Source organism: Schistocerca cancellata, chromosome 4 (assembly GCF_023864275.1).
Source record: "Schistocerca cancellata isolate TAMUIC-IGC-003103 chromosome 4, iqSchCanc2.1, whole genome shotgun sequence".
Classification (NCBI taxonomy): Eukaryota; Metazoa; Arthropoda; class Insecta; order Orthoptera; family Acrididae; genus Schistocerca; species Schistocerca cancellata.
The window spans coordinates 125,803,892-125,809,554 of NC_064629.1; the positions used below are offsets into that span (position 1 = coordinate 125,803,892).

Below are 5,663 nucleotides of genomic sequence, written 5' to 3' on the forward strand. Positions count from 1 at the left end.
TTCTTAATTTTAAATTATTCTTTCTATAGCTTTTATCACTGTAAACTCAACCGAGGTGTTACAACACGTACGTAAGAATCCTGTCTGATCAGCTGCATCCTTGCATGTCCAGTGTGCATTCCGACGGACTTGGGCAGTTCCAACAGGACAATGCGACACCCCATACGTCCAGAATTGTTCCAGAAACACCCTTCTGAGTTTAAAAACTTCCGCTGGCCACCAGACTCCCCAGACATGAACATTATTGAGCATATCTGGGATGCCTTGCAACGTGGTGTTCAGAAGAGATCTCCACCTTCTCGTACGCTTACGGATTTATGGAAAACCCTGCAGGATTCATGGTGTCAGTTCCTTCCAGCACTACTTCAGACATCGAGTCCATGCTAGGTTGGGCACTTGTGGGCGCTCGAGCGGGTCCTACACGATATTAGGCAGGTGTACCAGTTTTTTTGGCTCTTCAGTGTAAAATGGTTCAAATGGCTCTGAGCACTATGGGACTTAACATCTATGGTCATCAGTCCCCTAGAACTTAGAACTACTTAAACCTAACTAACCTAAGGACATCACACACATCCATGCCCGAGGCAGGATTCGAACCTGCGACCGTAGCAGTCGCGCGGCTCCGGACTGAGCGCCTAGAACCGCTAGACCACCGCGGCCGGCTCTTCAGTGTAGATAAGAAGTAAACATCGTACTTTATGTTTGCTATAGCGATGCGAGATTTCAACTAAACACTGGCTGCCATTAAATTAAAACTGGAGAAGCAAAAACTTTATTCAAAAAGTTTATTCAGCTATTAAACACAGCAGCCTCCGGCAGCATAATCACTGCCCAAAACTGCGCACGCGCGGAAGGCCGCTCCTTGGATGCTGACCAGTGGTGGGCGAATTTCCACGCCTGCCAGCAACAGTCGTTTCGCGCAGCACTGAAGACAGTAATACCACCACCTACCGGGGACTGGACGTTTGTGTTGTCCTAATCATTTCATCATCATCATCATTCGTGTCAGTGGTTAGATTGGACGGTGAAAAAGTTAGACTATGTAAAAATTGGGACTTTGTACGGGAGCTGATGACAGCGTAGTTTAGCGCCCCACAAACCATACATCATCACCACCACCTAAAGATGTCGAACAGTTGTTGTGACGAAATAATGTGGGATTTACACAACATTATGCGGCGGAAAACCAGAGAAATGCATTACACTTAAATTTATTTTAAATGGTTAATTCCTATTTTGCAGAAATTATTTTCTTGCTGTTGCCATTCCCCACTTTACATCCTGCCTACTTCGGCCATCATCAGTTATCTTGCTGCCCAAATAGCAAAACTCAACCGCTACTTTTAGTGTCTCATTTCCTAATCTAATTCTCTAGGCATCGCCTGATTTAATTCGACTACACTGCATTACCCTTGTTTTACTGTTATTGGTGTTCATCTCATTATCTATTCTCAAGACACCATCCGTTCAATTGGCAACGGCCTTGCCGCAGTGGAGACACCGGTTCCCGTCAGATCACCGAATTTAAGCGCTGTCGGGCGTGGCCGGCACTTGGATGGGTGACCATCCGGGCCGCCGTGCACTGTTGCCATTTTTCAGGGTGCACTCAGCCTCGTGATGCCAACTGAGGAGCTACTCGACTGAATAGTAGCGGCTCCACTCAAAGAAAACCATCATAACGACCGGGAGAGTGGTGTGCTGAACACACGCCCCTCCTATCCGCATCCTCAGCTGAGGATGACACGGCGGTCGGATGGTTCCGATGGGCCACTTGTGGCCTGAAGACGGAGTGCTCTCTCTCTCTCTATCCGTTCAGTTAAATTTTCGAACTTCTTAGGCGTTTCAGACGGAATTACGGTGTTACCAGCTAAGTTTTTTCTTGTCCGTGAACTTTAATTCCCACTCCGAATTTCTCTTTGGTGTCCTTGACAGCTTTCTCAGTGTAAAGATTGAATAACAACAGGGATACGCTGCAACACTCACTCCCTTCTCAACTACAGCTTCGCTTTCACTGTGATATCTGTACTAGTTCTGGATAGCCTTTCGCTCATTGTACGAGGGTTGGAACTTAAATAGTGGCACTATTTATTCGCAATCGTTACAAAAGAGTTACTTGTTCGCACCTGTTACTGTCCATCAAAGTAGTCACCAGCGTTGTGTAGAACTCGTTGCCAGCTATGTGGAAGGCCTACCGTTAGCAGAGCCTGTTCTGTTGATGATGCGATTGGAGAGGTCTAAATTTATGGTGATTCTCGTGTACGACTGTGATGGAGTTATCCTAACGCATTACATTCCTCCACGGCAGACCGTCAATGCATAGTATTACTGTTCGTTTTTGGAGCATCACCTGCGACCAGCTTTGCGAAAGAAGCGGCGACACTTTCTGCACAACCCACCCATCAGTTTGCACGACAATTCGCGGGCGCATACAGCGCACGATGTGGCTGCTCTGTTCGGTCGATGGGACTGCGAAGTACTGTACCGTCCACCATACTCCCTGGACTTACGTCCTTGTGACTTTGATTTGATTCCGAAGATGAAGGAACCACTTCGTGCCATTCGCCTCAGAACTGTTCCAGAGATTCGACAGGCAGTAGACCGCTCCATTCGCACCATCAACAGAACAGGCTCTACTAACGGTATACTACGCCTTACACATTGCTGGCAACGGGTTCTCCACAACGCTGGTGACTACTTTGAAGGACAGTAACAGGCGCAAACATGTAACTCTTCCGTATCGGTTGTGAATAGATAGTTGCCACTATTTAAGTTCCAACCCTCGTATTTTATCCATGCTACCGTAAGAGTTCAAAGAGCGTATTCCAGTCAAAGTTGACGGAAGCTTTCTTTAAGTCTACAAATGCTACAGACGTAGGTTTGCCTTTCTTCAGTGTTTATTTTGACAAGGGAAACTCCCCATCGCACCCCCTTCAGATTTATTGGTAAGCTAGCTCAGTGAATAGCCCGTTAAGAACTGAAGGCAGATCAAGCATGAAAACAGGAAGAAGATGCACTTACCTGTGAAAAAAGGCAAAATAGTAACAGTGAACGGTCCAGCCTTAAAAACTGGAACACTAAACGTCGTGGTTTAAGTGGTCACAGTGTTGGACTGCAAATCGGAGGAGCCGTGTTCAAGACTTCCTTATGCCACTTATTTTAATTTTTTTCCACGACATTATGAACTGTCCGTCCAGTCATTGAAATGTTTGCTCTCTTTCTATCGTCTTGTCAGTTCTCATACTATACATTAGTTATAGAATATGGTAAGAATACATTATCGTCACAAATAAATGTGATGAATAGTGAGAGCAGGCGAGATACCACATAGAAGCCTCACAGAAATGAAAACAACAAATAAACGGGTGTGAATTATGTTACAACACAGGAATTCAAAAGATAAAACTTCCAAAACGGAAAGCAACTTCAAAAACGTTAAAAATATATGTTTTGACAGAGCACAGAGAAAGTGTGTGACTGTGAAACTCTTGCGTTCATTTGTTGCAGACTATGTGATAAACTTTTCCTTTTGCATCATTTCCATGGGAGTGACTACATTCACAATCATACGAATACCCAAATCGGGCATAGAGGCATAACCTACTCACTTACCAGGCGTACAAATTAGGTGCGTTGATAAGAGATTCGTACCATATGGCACACGTACTGTCACTAATGGTGTATATGACACACCAGACGTACACTGAAGAGCCAAAGAATGGCACACCTGCATAATATCGTCAGGGCCGCCATGAGCACGCAAAAGTGCCGGAACACGACGTCGCATGGACTCTATAAATGTCTGAAGTAATGCTGGAACGAATTGACACCATGAATCCTGCAGGGCTGTCCATAAATCCGTAAGAGTACTAGGGGGTGGAGATCTATTCTGAACAGCACGTTGCAAGGCATCTCAGATATGCTCAATAATGTTCATGTCTGGTGAGTTTAGTGGCCAACGGAAGTGTTTAAACTCAGAAGAGTATTACCGGAGCCACTCTGTAACAATTCTGGACGTGTGGTGTGTCGCATTGTACTGCTGGAATTGCCCAATTCCGCCGGAATGTATAATGGACACGAATAGATGCAGGTGATCAGACAGGATGCTTACGTACGTTTCACCTGTCAGAGTCGTAACTAGACGTATCAGGGGTCCCATATCACTCCATCTGCACGCCCACCACACTGACATAGAGCCTCCACCAACTTGAACAGTCCCCTGCTGACTTGCAGGGTCCATGGAGTCATGAGGTTGTCTCCATACCAGTACAATTCTTTCCGCTCGATACAATTTGAAACGAGACTCGTCCGACCAGCCTGCTTGTTTCCAATCACCAACAGTCCAGTGTCGGTGTTAATGGGCCAAGGCGAGGCGTTAAGCATTGTGTCGTGCAGTCATCAAGGGTACACGAGTGGAGCTTCGGCTCCGAAAGCCCATATCGATGGTATTTCGTTGAATGGTTCCCACGCTGACACTTGTTGATGGCCCAGCATTCAAACCTGCAGCAGTTTGCGGAAGGGTTGCACATCTGTCACGCTGAACGATTCTCCTCAGTCGTCGTTGGTCCCGTTCTTGCAGGATCTTTTTCCGGCCGCAGCTTTGTTGGAGAGTTGATGTTTGTACGTTCAAACGCACTTACATCTTGATAAACTGTCATTGTAGAAGCAGTAACCGATATAACAACTGCTCCAGATACTTGTTGTCCTATATAGGAGTTGCCGACCGCAGCGCTGTATTTTTAATTTTTTCATTTTATTTACACGTGAATTTCGGTAGTACCAAATTGAGGAGAAAATCTCCAAGGTCATGAAACGTGTCAGTACATGAAATTACAACACAAAAGTAATAACAGATGAAAATAAAATATTTATGAACCCGAAAAAAGTCAATCCATAAGATTAAGTAAACGCAATCAACAATACAAGAAGAATTAGCTTACTTTTTCAAGGAACTTCTCGATAGCATAGAAGGAGTGACCCATGAGGAAACTCTACAGTTTCGATTTGAAAGCTCGTAGATTACTGCTAAGATTTTTGAATTATTGTGGTAGCTTATTGAAGATGGATGCAGCAGTGTACTGCACACCTTTCTGCACAAGAGTTAGGGAAGTCCGATCCAAATGCAGGTTTGATTTCTGCCGAGTATTAACTGAGTGAAAGCTGCTTATTCTTGGGAATAAGCTGATATTGTTAACAAGAAATGACAGTAGTTCTGGAGTTACTTTTAATTGCCGTTTACGCACGGTCAACTGGACGACAGAACATAGCATGAACTAAGTCGGTGTTTTGGTTGATACTCTATCGACATACAACGTTTAGTACGGTTCAAATGGCTCCGAGCACTGTGCGACTTAACTTCTGAGGTCATCAGTCGCCTAGAACTTAGAACTAATTAAACCTAACTAACCTAAGGACATCACACACATCCATGCCCGAGGCAGGATTAGAACCTGCAACCGGAGCGATCGCTCAGCTCCAGACTGTAGCGCCGAGAAGCGCACGGCCACTCCGGCCGGCGTTTAGTACGGACCTGAGTGTCTTGACATCTGGAGGTTTGGGTGTAAGCGCATCAGACGAACGCATCTAGCAACGTCTGTACCACGAGTCAACAGCTATCAGTCATCGCTTCTCATCAAATAACAATAATTCTTTAAATAAACGGCCGT

At 45.2% G+C, this 5,663-nt stretch overlaps 1 pseudogene; it reads left to right on the plus strand.

Annotated features, from left to right (window-relative positions):
* Nucleotides 1-1,473: 1,473 nt before the first annotated feature.
* On the plus strand, nt 1,474-1,591 carry LOC126185957 (5S ribosomal RNA; annotated as a pseudogene).
* Nucleotides 1,592-5,663: the final 4,072 nt, after the last annotated feature.